Source organism: Anas platyrhynchos, chromosome 10 (genome assembly GCF_047663525.1).
Source record: "Anas platyrhynchos isolate ZD024472 breed Pekin duck chromosome 10, IASCAAS_PekinDuck_T2T, whole genome shotgun sequence".
Classification (NCBI taxonomy): Eukaryota; Metazoa; Chordata; class Aves; order Anseriformes; family Anatidae; genus Anas; species Anas platyrhynchos.
In genome coordinates this window covers 11,564,162-11,588,179 of record NC_092596.1, presented here as the reverse complement: position 1 = coordinate 11,588,179, position 24,018 = coordinate 11,564,162, and the positions used below count along the sequence as shown (strand labels likewise).

Below are 24,018 nucleotides of genomic sequence, written 5' to 3'. Positions count from 1 at the left end.
GTAAGGCACCTTCTACTCACAATGACATCTGAAACCTATCATGTCAAATAGCAAAACGGTGGAACTTGAAAGAAAGTAGAACATGACATCTCAACACCACCACAGATCAACACTTTCTTTTTTCTTAATTAGATTTAAGGTCCTGAAAGCGTTTCAAGGAGACATACTTTCTTTGTAGTCCAAAGGACATTTTTTTTTTTCAATTCACTCCTCCTTGTGAAAATAAGAATACAAATGAAACCATAGGTGTATCATAATGGGAAGCTCTGCTTATGAGATGTATGTCTGTAGTGGGTTTACGTGGCAAGGCTTTGGTAGCAGGGGGCCATAGGGGTGGTTTCTGTGAGAAAGATCTAGAAGCCGCCCCATGTTTGGGAAGGGCCCCATTGTTTTCCAAATCTGAGCCAATAAGCGATGTTGTTTTGCGCCTCTGTGAGAGCATATTTAAGACAGGGAAAAAACTGCTGCGCCACACAGCAGCCGGGAGAGTCAAGGGAGTGAGAAACAGCCTTGCAGGTGCCAAGGTCAGTGTAGAAGGAGGGGGAGAGGTGCTCCAGGCGCCGGAGCAGAAGTCCCCTGTGGCCTGTGGTGAGGACCATGGTGAAGCAGGATGTCCCCCTGCAGCCCATGGAGTACCACGGTGGAGCAGGGTTCCACGCTGCAGCCCGTGGAGGAGACCACGGTGGAGCAGGTGGCCCTGCACCGACGGAGGCTGCCGCCTGTGGAAGACCCCTGCCGGAGCAGATTCCGGGCCGGACCTGTAGCCCGTGGAGAGGAGACCACGCAGGAGCAGGTGATCTGGCAGGAGCTGCTGCCCGTGGGGGAGCCAGGTTGGAGCAGTTTTCTCCTGAGGGATGGACCCCGTGGTACGGACCCATATCTGGAGCAGTTCTGGAAGAGCTGCTGCCTGTGGGAAGCCCACGCCGGATCAGTTCATCAAGGACTGCATCCCGTGGGTGGGACCCCACAGCACAGGGGACGAGAGTGACCGAGAAGGAGCGGCAGAGAAGAAGTGCTGTAGACTGACCATAACCCCCATTCCCCCGTTCCCCTGCGCCGCTCGGGGGGAGGAGGTGGAAGAGGGTGGATGGGGGGGGAGGTGCTTTTGGTTTCTTTCCTTTGTTTCTCACTTCTCTAGCTTGTTAGTAATGAGCAATAAATCTTACTATCTGTCTTCTTATGCTGAGTCTGGTTTGCCCGTTACACTAATTATTGCGTGATTTTCTCGTCCTTATCTCAATCCTTGAGCCCCTTTCACATATTTTCTCCCCATTCCTCTTTGAGGAGGGGAGTGAGAGAGCGGCTGTGGTGGAGCTCGGCTGCCCACTCGAGCAGAACCACGACAGTCCTTTTTGGCGCCCAACGTGGGGCTCAAGGAATTTGAGATAAGGATGATAGTTGGTAGAAGTAACGGGCAAAATATGCGCAGGATGATTGTTAAGAATGTACAAGTTGTGAAGAATTTAAGAAAGCAGTAACTGTGAGATGTTAGTGTGGTGAAGGGACGAGGGGTGGTGTGTGTGTAAAATGTCCACCTTGTCGGTGCTGTGATGATGTTATGTTTATTTTGGTGTGGTGAATTTTGTTTTCTTTTTGATTTAAGTGAAGGTTGTTGTGATAATTGTAAAGTAAGAGTATATTGTGAGTAATCTTAAATATGCTTTTCACAGAGGCGAGGGGTGGAATGTAGTGGGTTTACGTGGCAAGGCTTTGGTAGCAGGGGGCCATAGGGGTGGTTTCTGTGAGAAAGATCTAGAAGCCGCCCCATGTTTGGGAAGGGCCCCATTGTTTTCCAAATCTGAGCCAATAAGCGATGTTGTTTTGCGCCTCTGTGAGAGCATATTTAAGACAGGGAAAAAACTGCTGCGCCACACAGCAGCCGGGAGAGTCAAGGGAGTGAGAAACAGCCTTGCAGGTGCCAAGGTCAGTGTAGAAGGAGGGGGAGAGGTGCTCCAGGCGCCGGAGCAGAAGTCCCCTGTGGCCTGTGGTGAGGACCATGGTGAAGCAGGATGTCCCCCTGCAGCCCATGGAGTACCACGGTGGAGCAGGGTTCCACGCTGCAGCCCGTGGAGGAGACCACGGTGGAGCAGGTGGCCCTGCACCGACGGAGGCTGCCGCCTGTGGAAGACCCCTGCCGGAGCAGATTCCGGGCCGGACCTGTAGCCCGTGGAGAGGAGACCACGCAGGAGCAGGTGATCTGGCAGGAGCTGCTGCCCGTGGGGGAGCCAGGTTGGAGCAGTTTTCTCCTGAGGGATGGACCCCGTGGTACGGACCCATATCTGGAGCAGTTCTGGAAGAGCTGCTGCCTGTGGGAAGCCCACGCCGGATCAGTTCATCAAGGACTGCATCCCGTGGGTGGGACCCCACAGCACAGGGGACGAGAGTGACCGAGAAGGAGCGGCAGAGAAGAAGTGCTGTAGACTGACCATAACCCCCATTCCCCCGTTCCCCTGCGCCGCTCGGGGGGAGGAGGTGGAAGAGGGTGGATGGGGGGGGAGGTGCTTTTGGTTTCTTTCCTTTGTTTCTCACTTCTCTAGCTTGTTAGTAATGAGCAATAAATCTTACTATCTGTCTTCTTATGCTGAGTCTGGTTTGCCCGTTACACTAATTATTGCGTGATTTTCTCGTCCTTATCTCAATCCTTGAGCCCCTTTCACATATTTTCTCCCCATTCCTCTTTGAGGAGGGGAGTGAGAGAGCGGCTGTGGTGGAGCTCGGCTGCCCACTCGAGCAGAACCACGACAGTCCTTTTTGGCGCCCAACGTGGGGCTCAAGGAATTTGAGATAAGGATGATAGTTGGTAGAAGTAACGGGCAAAATATGCGCAGGATGATTGTTAAGAATGTACAAGTTGTGAAGAATTTAAGAAAGCAGTAACTGTGAGATGTTAGTGTGGTGAAGGGACGAGGGGTGGTGTGTGTGTAAAATGTCCACCTTGTCGGTGCTGTGATGATGTTATGTTTATTTTGGTGTGGTGAATTTTGTTTTCTTTTTGATTTAAGTGAAGGTTGTTGTGATAATTGTAAAGTAAGAGTATATTGTGAGTAATCTTAAATATGCTTTTCACAGAGGCGAGGGGTGGAATGTAGTGGGTTTACGTGGCAAGGCTTTGGTAGCAGGGGGCCATAGGGGTGGTTTCTGTGAGAAAGATCTAGAAGCCGCCCCATGTTTGGGAAGGGCCCCATTGTTTTCCAAATCTGAGCCAATAAGCGATGTTGTTTTGCGCCTCTGTGAGAGCATATTTAAGACAGGGAAAAAACTGCTGCGCCACACAGCAGCCGGGAGAGTCAAGGGAGTGAGAAACAGCCTTGCAGGTGCCAAGGTCAGTGTAGAAGGAGGGGGAGAGGTGCTCCAGGCGCCGGAGCAGAAGTCCCCTGTGGCCTGTGGTGAGGACCATGGTGAAGCAGGATGTCCCCCTGCAGCCCATGGAGTACCACGGTGGAGCAGGGTTCCACGCTGCAGCCCGTGGAGGAGACCACGGTGGAGCAGGTGGCCCTGCACCGACGGAGGCTGCCGCCTGTGGAAGACCCCTGCCGGAGCAGATTCCGGGCCGGACCTGTAGCCCGTGGAGAGGAGACCACGCAGGAGCAGGTGATCTGGCAGGAGCTGCTGAGCAGAACCACGACAATGTCACCTCTTAAATCTCTCTGATAAAGAATATCACAACCACAGAATGACTGAGTTGGAAGGAACCTTTTGGAGGTCAAACCCCCTGCTCAAAGCAGGGTCACTGAGAGCAGGATGCCCAGGACTGTGTCCAAACAGCTCTTGAATATTTCCAAGAATGGAAACTCCACAGTCTCTCTGGACGACCTGTTCCAGTGCTGTCACTCATGGTAAGAAGAAATAAAATTCTTTATGTTAAGCTGGAACCTCCTGTATTTCAGTTCATGTCCCTTGCCTTTTGTCCTGTCACAGGACACCACTGAAAAGAGCCTGACTACATCTTCCTTACTGTCTTCTTTCAGATACTTTTACACATCAGAATTTCCCACTCTGAGTCTTCTCTCCTATAAGGAGAGCTGAGCTCAGCTCTCAGTCCCAGCTCTATTAGCCTTTCCTCATTGGAGAGATGTTCCAGTCCCTTAATCATTTTAGTGGTTCTTCACCTAATACCCTAACAAAATAAAAATCTTCTCCCTAGACTGAGCCCCTACCTGTCCTGAGATTTGACTGCATAAGTTTTCCAATTGTTATCTTCATAAACAGGCAGCAAAATATAGAACAAATTTATCTTTTGACTATGAGAAAGTCTTCTGTAATCACTCGAAGGTTTATAGAGGTGAACATTAGAGAAAAACACCTATCATTGAATTCAACTGGTAGGACTATGCTAATCTTCAGTGTACAACTCCACAGACCAAACTCATTTCTGTATCTACTGTCTCAAGTGGCAGATGTATTCATAATATATTAACACTCCGGAGGATTTCCCATCTCTTATGTTAATCCAGTAAATGGATAACATACGTGATTTACATAAGGAGTATCAATGTCGTTTTTAAAGCTTGGCAAAACCAGCTTCCATTCTCAAGTTTTTGCTGTTTTGTTTTAGCTTTTTGTTTTGTTTCTATTTAAGAAAACTCAAAGAAATGTATTTTTAATATGGATCAAACTCTTGGAATACAGTAACTTCAGTGCTTGGAAGATAAGTAAAAAGAATTACAATTAAAATACTTTTTGTTTGTTTGTTCTACTGATGACTTTCACTGCTTCTTTTCAGCAGATTATTAAACAAGTCCGGTTAAGCTAACAAACACTACAGATGCAGATATGTTACTCCTTGGAACTCAGTGTTCAATCTAAGCCTTTTTTTTTCAACAAGATAAATCATATTCTGGTTTAAAAAACAAAAACAAACAAACAAAAAAAACCCTGTGTTGGGAACAAAGATCCAGGAATTTATCACTGTGGAGGTACTTCTCCCTCTCAACATTCATACATGCATGCACTGTGGAAGAGAGCGATCCTCCAGATTTACAAGAGGAGCAAAAAATGACTGTCAGAGTGCATCTGCTTCCCAGTGGCCTCCTAATCCTCTCTAGTGCTGAAGTAGAGTGAACGAGTTAAAAGGAGTCAAAAAACAGAAAAATTAGTGGCATTAGAAAACAAAAAATCCTCCTCCCTCCTCCCCCCCCCCAAAAAAAAAAAAAAAAAAAAAAGGTAAATTTATACTTACTTTCTCACCAATTAATGACATCAACCTATAGATTTTTCATACCACTATCAAGACGACTTTGGATTCTCTCTTACTTCAAAGAGGGAAACCCATAAAGGTTACCCTCTGCCCCCATTTTAGTATGGTAAATGGAATTGATAGAATATCCAGCTAGGAAGAAGCAATACTCAGCTAGGAAAAAGCAATAATACCAGTATGGAAGCTATTCGTATTTCATGTGTTCAAACACAATCTTCAGCAAGCTCAAAACATACAATCACTTTGAAATGCATACTTATAAAGCCTATTTTAAACCCTAGGGGGAAAAAAACAAAACACCATTATTTCCATTATTTTAAACACTATTTACCCAAGTGCAGCAGCTGTTTTAAAATAAGAAAAACATACATTGTCAGGTTTTTCAGTAAAGTACAAGGAAATTTGTAGTATAACCAGATTTTTTAAGTGTAGACTTGCTCTCTTCCTTCTGTTTGAGGCTTTAAAAAAAAATTCCCCTGGATACCTGATTGGCTATTATCCGTATCCTTTCTATTTGAGTCCAAAGAGTGATCACAGATTGATATGTTTTTTTTGGTATATTGGCTAATTTTAAAACATCAACAAGAAACAGGGTGAACAAAGCTATACTGGTCCAGCAGGTGGTAAAGATCCAAAGTGAAATAAATCAAAAAGGATGTGCAACAGTTGCTGGTACTATTATCTCAACCCATTTATGATGCGAATGTTGATACTCTAACTATCAGTTTCATTAGATGTTACTATTCCTCAGTGCAGACTGCTTTGAAGTGAAAACTCCCTTGATGTACAGCCTTAGAAAAAAATGTTCTTAGCTAAAATAAAATACCCATCACCACACAAACTAATGCTTCTGGTTACATTTCTTCGTTTCAAAAATGTAGTTAAAAAAAAGTTTATCATTAACATGCTTGCTTCTAACAAGTTGGTAAAAAGCATTCATTACTTGTCCCTGTTCACCATGACCCATAAAAGACTCTTTAAAGGCAACAGTTCTCCATGGGGGAATCATTATTGTACACAGGAAAAGTAAAGCCCCCCGTCCCCCACCCCCCTCTATTCCTTATTCCTTCTACATAAAAAGTTGCACAACTGAAACTCATTGCCAGTTAAATTAATGGGATGGATTTGATTGGATTGTACCTTTTAGAGCATGCAATGGTATTTGGTGAACATCACATTCTGTTCCTAAGAAGGAACTATACAATTTTTAACTTTTTTTTTTTTCTTTCTTTTTACCATGCAACTTTAAGGAGTTAAATCCAGTTGACCAGTTCCTCCTGCAGGAGACAGTTTCTGTTCTGAATAATTTGCTAGAGCAGCCCTCTGTATATATTGACAATGCAGTTCATTTTGTCCAATTTATTGCAGGTATTGCTCATGATTCATTCACACAGGAATGAAGACCCCACCATCTGTGGTGCTGAAGAAGTGTTTAAAGTCCCAGGCTCTGGAGACACACCATGGCATACTGTAAACAGAGCAGGGACCAGATCAGGACCAGAGGTACAGAGCCACATAAACCTCACGCCTGCTTCACAGCACAGAAACAGCCATAGAGACATCACAGCTGCTGACCTACAGGTTGCAGGAAGGAAAGTTAGTACTAACTATTACTCTGTGCCTTTTCACTAAGAGCAAGCAGTAGGGAATAGTGGCAGCATTGCTCTTTGCCAAGAGCCAGCTTGACTGCATGGCCGGGAATTACCTGCACCGAGAGGAAACAACTTATTCATCACTAACATCAAGTACTAAAGCAAAAGAGTACCTTGACTGACTCATGATCCATTTTTTATTCTTCCCAGGATAACAGAATTATGTGCTGATTCAGAACAGCTGATTCAGTCCTGTGTAATCTTAGCAATTAACCTCTGTATTCTTAGTTGTTCAACTGTGTATAGCTTGACAGGTAAAGTTTTGTGTTTTATTTTGAAAAAATATATCCTCAGATGTTCAATATGTTTTGTGGTACAACACAAGAAGTAAAGCAGAGGTCACACTAATTCAAAACATGGCCTTCAAACTAATATTTTTTCCTATACATGTTCCCAGAACTCTGCTTAGATGACTGCTCCATGTGTAAGTAAAGCAAACCCAAATAAACATTAACCAGGCATTACCTTTTCCCATACCTCATATTCACAAACACAGGGAGATAATTTCTAATGAACTTATTACTTCATTAAAAGAAACAATGCACAGGTGAAACTATAAAGTCATCTCCAATCTCCTTTCCACACAGAAAATGTTAGCAATTTTGATTCAAATAAAAATGGAGTATTCTGAACTCAAAACTTTTCCTTCTTTTCTGATGCCTTCTTATAGTTCTCTGGCAATACCAATATCTAAGTGTTTATTATGTTGCTAAAGTTAATTTATAACACATCGTAAAAAGTTCCTTGATGTATTCACTCCTCTATGATAGAGTTTCCATTGCTCTTTTTTTTTTTTTTTTTGGATTATTTCTACCTTATTGATTTCTAGCAGCCAGTTTCTATGTTTCACAAGATATGCTCTGCATGTCTCAATGAAATAAGTGGCCTGCATGCTCTTGTAGAGTTAAAACTAACAGGCTTGCAAGCTTTTGGCATTTCTGTAGAGTGGCAGCCCTTAATGTCTTTCAGCCTCATCCTCCTTGACATGAACGTAGTTGCTGCTGACCTTCAGAGGGATGTAAACCATAATACTGAACTGCTCTTTTGAACAGGATAAATCCAACATCATAAGGCTTCCCCCACTGCTGAACCCACAAATTGTCAACTAACTCTCCAAAATACTGCAAATCTACCTTTATTTGGGAATTGAACAAGGGAGATGAGTGTGGGACAACGTCCACTGGGGACTATATAGGGTTTTGGTAGGGAGATGCTATAGAAAAGCATATACATCATGAAAGTCTAACACTTAACATGATCCTTGACTTCTCTGAGGCTTTAGTTATACCAGAGATGTGTTTCTCTCTTATTTCTAGCAGATAATTTCCAACTCAGTTTTTACTTGTCTTCTTATACACTTGTACTGGCAGAAGTCTCCTTAATGCACAATTAACCACAGATGGCAGGGCTCCAGCCTCAGATGTGAGATTGAGATATAACAAATAAATTTTCCAGTACCCTAAAGCAGAGCTGCATAAACTTGTTTTCATAGTGAGTACTACTTTATGTATGTAGCTTGAAAGGCAAAGCCACTCTAAAAAAGTACGCAGGAAAGTATAAAGTGATTGCACATTAAAGCAACAAGTCTTTCCATACTCATTTTAACTCTGGATTTATTGACATCATTGACATTGACACCAAAACCAACTTCCTCAGGATCCATCAGTAAGAAGATTATGATTTACATATTTAAAATCGAGTTTTAAAATACTTCCGTTTTTCTTTTCATTTAATATCAGAAGAACAACTGTCTCCCAAATCAATCAGAAAATTAACAGTACATGATCTAAATACAGGTAACCTAGATGGGAGGAGTTATTTGACTGTGAAGGAAAAAGCCATAATGAAATGTTTTCCTCTGGGCACACCAAACCCTTCCGTTTAAATAAAACAAAGCATTGTGTTTTATATATATTAAGCTCCTACTCAGGTCTCCCTCTAGAAATCTGCACCTAATAAATTTCAATCTGTTTTTACTGTTATGTTGCTTAAAAACATAATTTATTTTTTCTCTAGAAAACAGCTTTACAAATTAGGACAAATTATGCTTACGTTAAGAATTTCATAATATACAGTGAGGAAAACAGTCAAATAACTCACTGCTTACATTGCATACTAGTTACTAGTAAAGGAAAGAAAACAATGGACAACAAAATTAGCCTGCAGTCCACCACAAAGTGTTTAACACTTATTATTTTTATGAAGCCTTATTGCATCAGTTTTGAAAACGTATCTGAACAAACTACTGATAACAAAACTACGTATCAAGCAATAAAACAGTACTCCTCTCACCAACACCACGCTGAGTGACAAACAGGAGATTTTCTTGATTTGGAAGGAACGGATTCATTTGTTTGTTTGTTTGTTTGTTTGTTTGTTTTTAAAGTAGGCTGAGCAGTAACACCAACAAATTTAACAGCTCTCACCAGAAAATTCATATCCTGGGATAGAAGCTTGCCTAAGAACCACTGTCAGCTGCCAAGCACAGACCCAGGTTACATAACCACTATTGCTGCTGCAGAACAACCTGCAAGACTTGTGCTCAAAGCAACGTGCCAAGTGTGGAATACCTGGTTTTTATGTTGCTAAATAGCAGCAATCTGTAAAAATTCAGCAGTAACTGGGAATTTGGTCAAGAGACCTTTCTCCCTCTGAGTCAGAAAACTCAAGGTGTACATGTATAGCCTGAATACAATGTAGATTTTAAAACGTTAAATGTTTCTCTAAAAAAAAAAAAAAAAAAAAAAAAACAAAAAACAAAAAACAGTCTACTCTGCAGACACAGACATGATCTCATGATGGTATCATTTGCACTTATGAGTAAGTACCAGTTACACTACTGCTAATTTATTCTTACCAGTTGGTTGGATCATAGATCAGCATCACCAGTGTCCTGCCTAACAGTGTAAGAGCAACATCTGGCAAACGTAGAGATTTAAAATAATTGACGGAAATATAGCAGCTCAAAAGTGACTGAAGGTCTGGCACCTTTTCAGTTGTCAAATAAAGCCTTATCTTAATTACAGGGTTTGGGTTTTTCTCTGAGCTTAGAGGGATTTTTTTTCGTCTATAGCTACTGAATCCCAACTGTTACAGGATTACCTTTTCCTATCTTAATACTCTAGGCAACGCAGCTATAGAGAAGCCGCCGCTTGAGAAGAGGGAATATAGAAAGGATCGTTTTCAGAGGTAAACAACATAATGAGCTCCAATTCTGCAAGTAATACAGAGAATACTCCCATGAACTTAGAACCACTGGTGTTTGCTTTTCTGTAAGCATCATTTCAGTTTATATAACTGCTAAATTTGTTAATTAAAATCAGCACTCAACAAACCTAAGGAAGTAAAAGGATTGTAGCCTGTAGCATTTCATGAACCAAACAGAACATCACACTAATCAGCTGATCCAGGTTTTTAATTCCAATTTCCTCAGTCTCATTCTGTTAGACCAATTCTGATATCACTGTCATCCTGCTGGTATCTACTGACACATTCAAGATTCATACCAACGTGCAAATAAAGCATCCCAATGGAATTTCCTTCACTTGAGAAAATTAGGAATAACTTGATGATGATAAGAGTATCTCTGTTCACCTCTGTTTTTGAGCAGAAGACATAGTATGAAAGGACAAAATGCAGAGAAGATTTATCCTTCCTTTGGAATGCCAATTCATTTGATTTGAACAAGACTGACAGTGATTTCCTACATGCTATACAACACAACTGATTTTGTTTTTCAATTGATAATGAATCATCTATATAGCCTAAACATGTCAACACCACTTATCTTCTTTGCCTTTCCACATCCCAGTCAAGCACACCTAAAACTTGCTTTTTATTAAAAAAAATAATAAAATACAGTTCTGATTAAAGTAGCTACAATATTAATAGAAGATGACTTCTCCCTCATCTCAAAGATACTAACATATGATATTATACAGTGTTGATACAACATTGAACTCTATAAAGTCATGTCATATCACACCAAATTTCACAAAACTACATGCCATATCATCACAACACATTTTACTAATTTCTTGGAAAACACTACATTTTTAATATGTCCATAGCCACAAAGAAAGGAATTTATTTTACTTGACAGACAGTAGGCTTTATGCTCTATTGCCAGCATTGTAAGTGTTCATGACTGTTTACGAAATACATTTTCCCCATTCCTCCATTCTCGGGGGTTAAAGAAAAATTAAGCAATGCAAAGTTCTACAGTCTGCAGAAAAATGAGATGTGATTTTATTTTTTGACAACACTGGGCTTCAGAAGATGATCATTAGTTTCAATCTTTATTTTCAGATCTTATTCTCTCAGCTCCTTACAAATCATTAAGAAAAATGTTGTCTTCACCACAGCACAGGCTTTTACTATGTGAAACTATACCGCACTAGCTTCTACAATGTATTTGGACTCAAACATGAAATGACCATAAGACAGTGGTATTACAGCCCATTCAATATAACTTTTGCTAAAGAGAATTAAACCTCATTCTCAAAGTCAAGACTCCAAGAAGAGTTTATAGTTCATTTGCTTAATACTAAAATTAATAATCTGCCTTCAAGCTGAGATCTACTGAAACAGAAAATAAGAGTCTTCCTATGAAGCATCTTCTAGAAGTTATGTATGGAAACAAACAAACAAAAAAAAGTACGCAGTAGAGTACTTTTCCCCAGAAAAGTACCTAGTCTAACTTCAACATACCCAATAGAGTTTGGGAAGACCGGTTAAGCCACAACAAAGCAGAATTTAGAGGCATTACATTTAATAATTGAGGAAAGACAACTAAATATCCCTCTGCAGTAAAATGTGTCCAGAATTCATTCATAGGCTATGTACCTATTCTGACCTTCACAGAAGAAAATCTGGTACGCAGGAGGTCAATATAGGCTTTCACTGAAGTAAAACTTGATTTTACAAATCAGAAACATTAGGAGGAAAAAGTGGCTTGCCAGAAGAGAAATTGCATATTATTTTAGTTGAGGGGGGAAAAAAAAGAATGATTTGGAATGTTATGATCATAAAACATTCTTCTTACCCTTAACTTCAATTGAAATGCATCGTGTGTCCTCCCTTCATACTTGGAAGGCACCCCAAATGCTTTGAAGTTCATCAGCCTAATGAGGAAGTCCATATAGCTCAGGCAACTGCTGAATACTTAGCAGCTCTTGAAAAGGAGAGTCATTTATAAATCTAAAGGGACAGTTATTCAGACACAAATATAAATTCACTTTCTAGCTTTGCTACTGACATGACCTGTTGGACTCCAAGCACAAAATTTAAATATAACATGGAAAGGTATTAAAGAAGTCTTTGTTTTGTTTCACTACAGCAATGAACATGATATATATACAGCAAGAGCAAAGCTACAGCTTTTGTCAAATTTTTGTACTCTTGGCATCAGATGAGTGCAATTACTGCACTATCTGAATGCTGTAAGGATTTCAACACGACTAGAAGCCTGAATAAAAGAATGCACTTTTTAAACAAGCTTCCTTTTTTAAAAATAACGTTTTAATGAAAAATAAACCATATTTACCCTATTATATAACTATATAGCTTTATACAAGATTTGATCCCCTACTGAATGCCATAGGCTTAGACAAAGTTCCATGATCGAAAAATGAGTAAAAGCATTGTTTTCTACTGATAATGCAACAAACTATGGAAAATAACTGTGTCTGAGAAGCATTGCTGATGACCTGAACACTGGTTACTCCCTCAAACTGACTTTAATTTTCTAATCTGAAAATACAATAAATACTTACTTAGACCACTGTGCTGTTAGGACAATAACAAATTATTGTTATATACAAATATATATATATATATATATAACAAATAAAAATTCACATCATGTGATCCAAATTAATGAATTTGGATCACATGATGTGAAGTGAAAATGCTTTCGTAGTGCACACCTTCGTAAAGTATTTCTGCTGCCTGCATATTCTCCAACACATACTTTTTTTTTTTTTGCCTGTTTTTTTTCTGTGCTCTTAATTACATTTTAGCTGAATTTCTTCAGAGAAAAATAACTTGGAAGACACAGACCTCTCTGAGACAAGGGCAGCAATTAAGCTGGAAATGGCTGCTTTTTCTTCAGTATAAACCGAAGAATAATTATGCAAGTGATGTTTCTACCATACCACTCCATTATCTGTGTGCCAACATAGAGGCTATTTCTGCTGGATGGAGGTAACCTAGTCTATACAGGCTGTGCCAGCATGGAAGGCTTGAAGTTGTCCAGTAATTGCAAATGCCAATATAAAGAACTGTAAATCAAAAATGAAAAAGGGTTGTCATAGAGATCCATGCTTTCTGAACATTCTTATCTGAAGAGAAAAGCTAACAGAACTATCCCAGAACTCATTTAGAGGTCACAGTTTCTTTTGGATAACTTTTGGAAGCAGGAAGACAACACAATCCATGGTGTGCATAAACCATAATCTCTGAAGTTTGCATGCCATAACAAAGGAACACTGAAACAAAGTACTGAAATCAAGTATAATAAAGGGCAAGGAAGACATTGAGATAAAAAGTCACCCCAGTGAACCCACTGATGTCAATTGTCTTTCCCAAGTTCAGAGTGCCCATACAGCATATCATGTGGTGCAGCACTAAAGTGACAGTCAAGCAGCATTAGTTAGATGCACAGTAGTCATCTCCACTCACACAGGCTGTTATGTCCAGGAGCACTTCAGCTGATGTGGCTAGATTATCAAACATGATATACATATATTTTGCTCTGGTACAGTATAAATATACGTGCAAGTGTATGACCATGTGCACACACGTGTGAATTGATACTGAAAAATAAACTTGATAAAATGTGGCTGACTCAGCTTGTATACAAAAAAAACAAAACAAAACAAAAAACAGCAAACATAAACATAAGACCTACCGGAGATTAAATGGCACTGAAAATGAACAGAACCCTCCATTTTTGATATGTATGTGAATTTGACTAGAAAATTACATATTGCCAGTAGCTCCCCAAAGTGCTTGGAGACAACAGAAATACAGAGATAATTTCAATAACTGTAATAAATATAACTCAAGAGGCTTCATGTATGTGTCCCTTGTCATTACATTTTAAGCTATCCATTTACTATTAGATAAGGAGACTGCATCAGACTTTTCAAAAAAACTCAACCTTGCCGTCTCCCACATAAAGTGTTAGACAAAACTTAAGAATTGCTGAAAAACAGCTTTATAAAAAAACAAAGTATTTTCAAAGTAACTTCAACTTCCTTCCCTTGATCTTGAATAATTACACTTAATATTGCAATATTAATTTTCTTATATAGAATTCACTCTTTTTGATTCATGCAGTACCTAATTCAAACTCACTTATATTTTTCTATTTATTTTTTTGTTTTTTTTAATAGTTGAGTGAAGGTATGTGTTATCTTAGGTGAAATTATATTGACATTAACCACTGATGTCAAACTACAAAGTACATTTTTTTTTTTTTTACTACTATTAGTATTTTTTTAAAAAGTAAGACTTTTGTTTTAATTTGTCCTGACTTTTTGCTGCCTTCTCCAAAGCTTGTCTCATCAATTTGCACAGTAAACATGTGATTAAAATCACAGCATTATAGAGATGTGACCATGTAAAACAACTAGAGAAAATAAGAGGAAGGAGAAAACAAGGAAATTTAATTTTACATAAGTAAATAAATAGATGGCAAACATGACCATGAAAGTAGATAAGCAGACAGCAAAAGCACTGGGAATGAAAAGTAAAGAACACCATCTGGGCATCTTGGATAGTATGAATATTCTGTCACCTTCGTCCAGCTGGCTGGAGGCTGGGACATGGTACAGCTAACACTGTTAATGTATTTGGGAAGCTTAGCCAGCTCTGTGCTGCCCAGTAATCTCCATGTCTGGCTGCAGCACGAATGAGGGCACTGGCACTTTACATGGTAAAAATGCAGTTTCTGTGAATCAGGATGACTTTCCTATTCACTTCAATAGGCATCAAATCAAGCCCTTAACTTGGCTGGCTGAACATCCCTCCATGATTTTGAATTAACTTCTCTCTGGATTGGTCATTTCTCTTAAAGACTAACTTCAAAAGGAAGACAAAGGAAGGAAAACAATACCAATTTTCAAAACTGCAAAGAAAAAAAACAGTCAACTATTCTCTCTATCCATTTAGCACGGACTGTATACATGAGGGGATTGAAGTGTGGCAAGAGAAATTTGTATCGGATTTTGCCACATTTTCTAACAACTAGAAATTAGTAAACATTGATACAGAGTGCCTTGGGACATTGTCCAATACCAATCATTGTAAATGTCCAAGAACAGGTTAGGGAACTTTAGAGAGAATGTTTTGTATACAGTCAGTTTAGTTTCAGAAAAAGATAATGTAATGGTTGGAATAAGACAAACTCTCAAAATCCCTTCCTGGCTCAATTTCTTACAACTGCAGCCTTCTGGGATAAACAGATAATGGATATTTGGTAAGAAGACTAAATTTTCTATAGCATAACATGACACAAGAATACAGTCAAGTATAGATGTGAGTTTCAGCATTTTTTATTTTTTATGTAAGTTATAATGTAGCTTGCTGCCTTCATGCTTCAGCAATATTTTTCTGTTCTGCTTCCTAATTACCTCCTAGAATAATTACCATGCCATGGCTTGCACTCATTCCTCAGTTGTAATCGCTGATAATTTGTGTAAGAAAAAGATGGCAAGTTCAAATTTTGTAAGAATCTGAGAACTAATTTTTCCCCCAGGTCTTTAGCTAAGCTCATGTTACTTTTTTATTTTATTTTATTTTATTATACTATCCAAAGGTCTAAACTTAAAATCATACCATCCTAAGCACTGAATAAATCGTGTATCAAGAACTGCTTAACATATTTCATTCATGTAATTCTCCTTTGCTAACAGTATTACAGAATATAGGCCCTTACATGAGTTTTGTTCCCACCGAAGTCAATGAAGGTAATCTGAAGTTAGCAGTTCTCTACAAACAAATTCATCATCTTTTAGTCCCATCTTATGACCCGTGTTAACTAGAGTGAGAGTTTAATTTAGCCTCCTACTAAAATGTCCAAATAGTTATTTATGACAATGTTGTTGTCCTTGTCACACTGTAATTTGTATTAGTTGTCTGATGGTAACTGACCATGCCACTTTACCATAAGGAGCTTAATCATTATTTGCACATTTGAAAATCCTGGCAGCTGGAATCAGGTTATGTCCTTTGGAGTTAAGCAAGGAAAAAAAAAATCCTGTCTCTATGCTGAAAACATGAAGAAAAGCTTGAAACACTTAAGCACTCCAGCACACTAAGTCAATGATAAAAATCTATCAATAAAATCTCTTAAGTTTAATTACCTTTTTAATAAATCTGTCTTCTGAACAACTCAGTTTGACATTATGAAAAAAAAAGATACTGAAAACTAAGTATGAAAGTGTGTGCCGAACACTTACCATCAGCAGCATAGTCCTTCAGAGAGACTATATACCTCCTTTGCCTGTAGTACTATAGCATAGTTACTTATTTAGCACGCATATATTTTCCTTAAGATAAATCACTGAGATTCTCAAATGTTTTTTTCTTTGTGTGAAGGAGGCTGATGTTTTAAAAGCCTATGCTCCTGAACAGGTGCCCAAAGAGACCTAGGAAATGGCTATTTTAGTGGAATCCAGCTGCCAGATATAGCAACAGCTGTGACTCCCCAGTAATTCTGGTGTCCCAACTAATTAATATCTAGTCCACCCGTATCTATCAACTCTGCACCTCTGTCATTGAATGGAGATCTTTTCATGTACACAGAATGAGAGTTCTATGAGAATAAGTCTATGACAAAGCAAATAAAACCCATTTAATTTCATGCTTGGAAAGCAAAGCTGTGCTCTATATACCTTTTTGGGATTGTTCTATAGCTTTAGAGTTAAAAAAAAAAAAAAAAAAAAAAAGAACTTGAAATTCATGTGATTTGGTTTGAAGTTCTAAGAAGAAAAAAACAGCCTTAGAAAATTTCTTTTGACTTTGCTATCACTTCTGGCTGACAACTGAAGAGAGGTCTACCTGATTTACTTATTTTCTACAAAAATTATTTGGAAAATTTGGTGTGGTCCACAACTTTCCTTCTAGAGCCTAAATGCTTCTAGCTTAAGAAATATGTCTTCCTTTGTTAAGAAAGGCTTATCCTGTGCTAATAACTGTTACAAACTGTTGACTCTTTACCAGTGCCACAGAGGCTAATTGAAATTCTATAAATACTGGATACAAAATTCTGTGGGTACAGTGGTACAGATTTGACTTACAGTAAATAAACTGTTTCTATAGCTCTCAGCTTTATACATAATATTCCATAACCAACAATCCCCATGCACCTTCCCTATTGGGCAATATTATTATTCCTATTTCAAAACAAAGCCACCTACAAAACATAGAACAAGACCCAGAGAAGATACATTCTCGTGTATGCAATTGGGACTTTCTATTTATCTTTTTCATTATGTTAGGTCAGAAGAGATAAACAGGCAATCTCATTATCTCATACCTGTTTGTCCACTGCACTAAAATAGAGTCTCTTTATTTTGTTTATAAATAGTAAAAGGAACCTTATAGAGAGTAGATTTTTTTTTTTTTTTTTTTTTTTTAAGCTTAAAAAGTGTTTCTAGAGTGTTACTTTAAGACAGCTTAGTCAGCTCAAGATGTCTCTGGCACCACACCATTCAGAGGTATTCAAACCTCCCCTGAGCTACTTTGGCACATGTACAGTATGCAGTGTTTCTGTTTGATAAATTCTTCTTAGCTCAAAAAAGTAAAAATGAGGTTCTTTAGAGTATTATAATTTACAAAAAGGTTCTAAACACAGCTAATCCAAATAACTTCAGGATTATAAAATTTCTTTATCCAAAGTTTAAGTGGTAAAATGAGCAATAGCTCATAAAGTAATAGCAGTGTTGGAATCCATTCATTCTCCGATGACCTTCTACTGGCATTGAACTTCAGCTGGCACTAAAATGCAGAAGTGTACCAACAGTGCTTCCTGATGAAATATATAATTAATTCAACCTGATTTTGGAATATTTTGTTCCTTGTTCAAGTGTTCTGCTTTTCTGACAGCCCATGAATTCTTCTGTTGTTCTCTGTTAGTTGAAAACTAAATTTTAATAATTTGAGCAGCTTTTTATATTACTACAAAATTCTTGCTATAGCTTGCTTAAAATTCACAAAATGATCATGATCCTGATAGATATTCCACAGCTATTAATATAAAAAAACTAATTTAAAACTACAGAACTCATTTTGACCTGCTATACAGTAAAAGTTATTATATTCTGATAATTAATTTCTCTTTGCAAAACTTCATCTATTTTATAGCCTGTCATACCTCAAATAATCTTACTTTAAAAAATTTAACCAACTAAAAATAAGTAAATGGTCAATGATGCTGATTCACTGCCCAACATCATTTAGTGTTTTTTTGTTGTTTTTGTTTTTTTAACCGTTCAATTACATTTTCAAAATAAGTAATGTTTGTTTTCTTTCACTGATATAATGGAACAGGAATAAAGATCACCTAGCTTTCTAGCCAAGGGACTCTTTCAATGCTTCTAAGATGATCAGCATGCAGAGATGCAGAGGGTACGAAACAAAAGAAACAGGACAAAAAAGATGCCTTCTTAGGACTGTCAAGAAACAGGGCAAATAGATGATTAAAAATGTGTAAAATAAAGAAAAAAAGCTGAGACTGGTAGAATAAATTGGATTTGAGGCTATGTGAATGTGTGTTTCACTGTGAACATCCTTATTTTTGGGAATAGAAAACAATATCATGAGCTTTGAAAATAAAGAAAACAAAACTGAACAGGAAGATATTATTAATCTTTAAAGGCTTTAATCAGTATCCATTGATTCAATAGGGTTTACCAGGCTCTGTTTCCAGATACTCAGCCAAATCTTGCTCACAATACAGTTCATTGTATTCAAGAAAATAACAGAAGGGTTTAATTTTATTTGTCAATTTTACTGTTTTTAACCAAACTCAGACAACGTGCTTGTAGTAACCTTTTCATGAATGCTCTGAAACGCTCCATCACAGCAAATTTGTAATATTACCACATAGTAGAACTTTACTGTCTTTGAGTTATGTAAAGGTAAGGGATATACCAAATTGTCTACTGGTTACTCAGGCAGTCCATGAATAGCAAAAGACAATTGTCCTGCTCACAAAGTTGTTCTTTGTCATCTATTTTCTGTCTTTCTTTGAACAGAGAACTGCTTTGTGAGCTGAACACTTACAGTCTTCATTACTGCACTCATTTAATCTTAATGTCAGTTTAGAATTTAGTTGCTGGTCATGTTCTGTCATATAACAGACTCAGGGAACTAAAAGTTAAATACTGCTTTTCAGCATGACGTGTCTCTACCAGTTTTGTCAGAGAAATACAGAGTCAAATGGACACAGCCAATATGATACAGTGACGGCAAATGCCCTTAAAAGGACAGTAATGTAACTCCCCACAATATGAATAATTGTGTGCAAAGTTAAATAAATTTGCATATTTTTATTTTAATGATACCACTGAAATTAATGTTTTAATAACTTAATTGAGGTTCAGATACAGTTGTGCCCCTGATATTTTCTGTAAATAGGCAAGATTAACATGATTTCTGACCAAAAAAAATAAAGTGGATACAATTTAAGTGTTTCAGCCAGTTCTAACACCTATTTACAGAGTAATCTACTCCACAAATGAAAATATAGCTGAGAAGAAAATCAGACTTGTACCAAGTAAGCACATTTCTATAGGTTCTGAAAACCATATCTGACAGGGAGATCCAACAGCACCCTCTCCCCACATTACGGCACACAACTGAAGCTCACCTGTCTGTCAGCTCACTTACTTTTGATCCTGCCTCCCTATACCTCATCTGCATGTGCAGATTCCACCCAATTTCCCAGCAGTTTATGATACACTTTATTGTATTCTAATTGCTTCCTCTTTGCCCTTGATCACCAGGAAGCACCTCTTGGTATAATCATCCTTATCACAGGCCTAGCAGTTAATTAGGTCTGTCAACACTTTTCAAGTACAAACAGTTGGTCTAACTGCATCTTCCACTTCTGATACTGTAAAGCTTTGCACACCCCCTACATCAGAATTGTTTTAAGAAGGAACTAGGAGGACAATCAAATGCCCTTTTAGATACTTCTAGATATGTAATTATGATCTTGATGGGCAAATTTCAGAATTGTTCATAAAAATTGGATCCTAGAAGGTTGCTGTTATAGGTTTTTGAACTTATGTCCCACCTACTCACTCAAAAATGTGTTTCCGCGAACATATCTGACCATCTTAGCTACATTAATAAAAATCTAGAAAGAAAAAAAAAAGAACCATTTCCCTGATGGAAAATTCAAAGATGATCAGTCACATTGAAGAGAACTATTTTTTGAATAGAACTATAATGGGGAAACAACACGGCTCAGCCACATTGCTTTCCTTCCACTCTGTATCAAAAAATAGGTGCAAATGACTATTTTTGTTTGGACAACCTGAACATCCATATATGTTAGTGATAAATTTAATTAATTCCATATTGTAATGGCAGAATTCCTATTCTATATGCCAAAATCATCAAGGATAGACTGTTGATTCCAGTTTCCATTTTTAACTAATCTTTAATCAATCTTTTCACATGGTTTGAACTTTTGGGTAGACCTGTGCGGTGTCAAGAGTTGGACTTGATGATCCTTAAGGGTCCCTTCCAACTCAGGATATTCTATGATTCTATGATTTTCTATCTTATTTGAATTTACTATTAACTAGAACAGAACTCAGATCCTTCTCTTATTTATATCACAAAAACCTCAAGATGCACCCTTCCCAATAGAATCAAAGAATTCTACTCATTTAAACAAGATCCTCTAGTTTTCTAGTTCTACTAACTGAATCAACAATTTTTACTTGCCTTTTAAATGTTTAACTGAACACAAAGACTTTTGATCAATACTAGGATTCTTCATTCCTTAAGGGTTGAATACAGCAAAATACGTATTGCAAAGTCTAATAGGGGCATAATGTTACTGAAAGAACACAATAAAAAATTTCAGTTTTATTGGTAAGAGTTGCTTTTAAATGTTAAGTCTATTTGAAGAAGTGAAGAGAGTAGGATATTAAAAATGTTTATGTTAACATATTCTGCCTGTTAACACTGTTTAATCATTGTCTACAGCTGGGCACCATTAGCAGTAGACAAACATCATAAACTGATCATAATTGCTTTAACCCAAATAAGAACAAGGCTCTTAACAATTCATTACTCTTCCACTGTCTTCTCTGGGCTACTTATTACAGTTTCTCTGAGAGATGTCTACAGAAATCAGGGAGCCTTTGCATTTCAGGTACACAGTACATAGTACATAGTGTACTGTGTACCTCAGTCTTTAACTGAAGTAACTATTATGGCATTATTATGGACATTCACAAAGAATGATGCTATACTTGTTCACAGAACAGTTTATTAGATCACTAAATGACATCGAAGTGATTTTGGGGTACTGTATCAAACGCCTGGCATCAAAAAATATTCTAATGTTTGGTTCATCAGTTTTTCAAAAAGAAACCTGTACCATAAAGTATTTCTTCATTCAATTGAAAGTTTTGATCATGTCTACTGTATTTTTGACACAAAATATCCAGTATAATTCAATCTCTCTCTTCCTTAAATGGATTAAATTGCAAACTATAGAAGCAAACTAACTTTCACATACTCATTCTATGTGAAATAAGTTTTAATTTTTCAACTGAATGCATGATTCCCACCTAACTAATGGAGACTGAGCAAAAAATGAGTAGGAAAATCAGGTTACATATGGCTGGCATTCATTTCATACTGCTTCTAGAGACATTTTTGCTGCATGAAACCAGAGCCTAATTCTTGTACTGGGAATTACCTATCAGTCTCTGGTATCAGAATAAGGGCCTTGTGATATATGTCCCACTCTTAGTATCATCAGTGCAAGATAAAAGGTACATTAATAGCTGATTTGAAGAGGTATTTAATTTTCTAAAAATAAGTACAATCAGTTAACAGCTACCACAGAGATGACTTTGGAGAAAAAACAACCAACGCATGCAAAAAAAATTTGAGAACTTGATGATAAGTAGTGTGTCATCAACCAAAAAAAAAAATGCTACTGACAAAATAGAAGATACTTTGATTGTACACTGCTATATCATTGTGTTGGGATTTTTTTCGCACTTCATTTCTTTCCATGCTTCTGATTTAGAAAGAAACATTACCAACAGAAATGCACACATAAAAATCTATCTACAGGCTGCTTCAAGCATTTCCCGTGATTCAAATGGGATTGAGACTTAAAAAGTCTTTTTTGATTTGTTTATGAATTTAATGCTCTATCAAGTCTGTAGTACTGATGCTTCTATCAGAATAATTATTCTGTAACACTGTGTTAAATGCCAGAAAATTTGTATTAGAGAAGGAATGCGGGTATAAGGCAATATTTGCTACAGCAAAATCACTTAAAACAATGGATGTGACAAGTTCAGTATAACTAGTTCTACATTTACTCCTTTCATTTCAGATATGTTGAGAATACTGAACGTACTCTTTCCAGAGAGATTTGAATACACTTCTTAGTAGCCAGCAAGGTCACATGGTCTTGCCAAAGTTACCAAACTGTTCACAGTAGCTATACATCTTCCTGTATCACAGGAAACCTGATATATAACTCTGGAAGAGAGGCTTTTGTGGTGGTTTAGGTTTTGTTTTTCACTTAAGTAAGTAACACAAAATTTATTTATTTCAGGTATTCTACTTCACTTTCAAAAATATTGTAATTGGTGGTGATACTTAGTCCTTATAAGTATTACATGTGAGTGGAAGGTTGCATTCTAGAAATGGATTTAATGTTCAAAGATGCCAGTTTCGGCAAATGAAAACAAAGCAGAAAAGTTGTGTACAGTAGCACCATCAAGTCTTCTGTGAACAGACTACAACTGAGGAAAATACACTGAGACCATCTAGCTGTCAAATACTGACACATAAATATTATATATATAAAGTTACTAACTTTATAGAAAGTGTTGTAGCCACAGACATTAATTGTACTACACAAGTCCAAGGAGCAATTTCAGAAGGAACAAAATAAAAGACATAAGAAAGCCCATCTGTTGGCCACGTGGTTCTAATGTTACAAAAGGTTCACCATCCCAAAAAGCACTACTTGAAATAAAAAGATACTATAGTTGTAGGAACACTGATCACTTATGTAACTAACTGTGCACCAATTAGAAAGTTGTTTTCCTCATATGGATTCAAATGCATTCACCAGCCCTTTGAACAGAAAAGACATTACACAGCAAACTTCTCAGAAGATGCACTGTTATTGACTTCAAAGTATTCAAGCTTATCAGTCAAATTAGATCCACAAATGGATGAAAACAGTAAACATTTTGGATATAGCTTTTATGAAAAGCTGTATCAGGAAAGTCATACAGACTTCAGGCAGCAGATAGATGCAGGTATTGACACATGTGGGCAGAAAATACACTGAAGTTTTATATTCGTGTATACTGTGCTGATTGAAGGATTGGAAACTGTAAATGGCAGAGCCAAAACTAAGTAAATATAGATTTTCTACAGGTAGTTTAAGTATTCTATATTATCAGTTTATGTACGGAAAATACAAGTCTGAGAATTTGTATTGAAATACAAGTATTTCAATATGTATGAAATAACATCATAGATGTATGAACTATATTTTCCCTTCAAGTTTATGAAGGGACAAACAAAAACAGAGTAGAGCAGAAGTGTTTAAACCCTCAACTCTAATAATGAGGAAAGACACTACCTGGAAGGAAAAACAAAAAAGACACATTTCTATGCTTATACACTTTAAAAAAGTGCGTTTCAATATACTCATTTAAATAATGAGTTAGCCATTTTCTAAAAATGAATTGGCCATTTTATAAGATGAGGAAACATGTTTCTTTCCTGTGCTTCCGTGCTTCATTTACAGCAAAGTTTCATCTAAGTGGTTTTCTTCAACAGCATTTTAAGATACTTACTTCATAATACAGGTCTACAAAATTACTAAAAGACATGTTCCTAAAAAGAAGGAACAAAATTGCCAGAAGGTCTCTGCTCATT

The 24,018-nt window shown here is 37.6% G+C and overlaps 1 long non-coding RNA gene across 1 annotated transcript; it reads left to right on the top strand.

The window, feature by feature from the left end:
• Positions 1-1,870: 1,870 nt before the first annotated feature.
• On the top strand, positions 1,871-7,488 carry LOC110352892 (uncharacterized). The gene is made up of 2 exons (XR_002402634.4): positions 1,871-3,836; positions 6,566-7,488. It is a non-coding gene; the product is annotated as an uncharacterized lncRNA (long non-coding RNA).
• Positions 7,489-24,018: the final 16,530 nt, after the last annotated feature.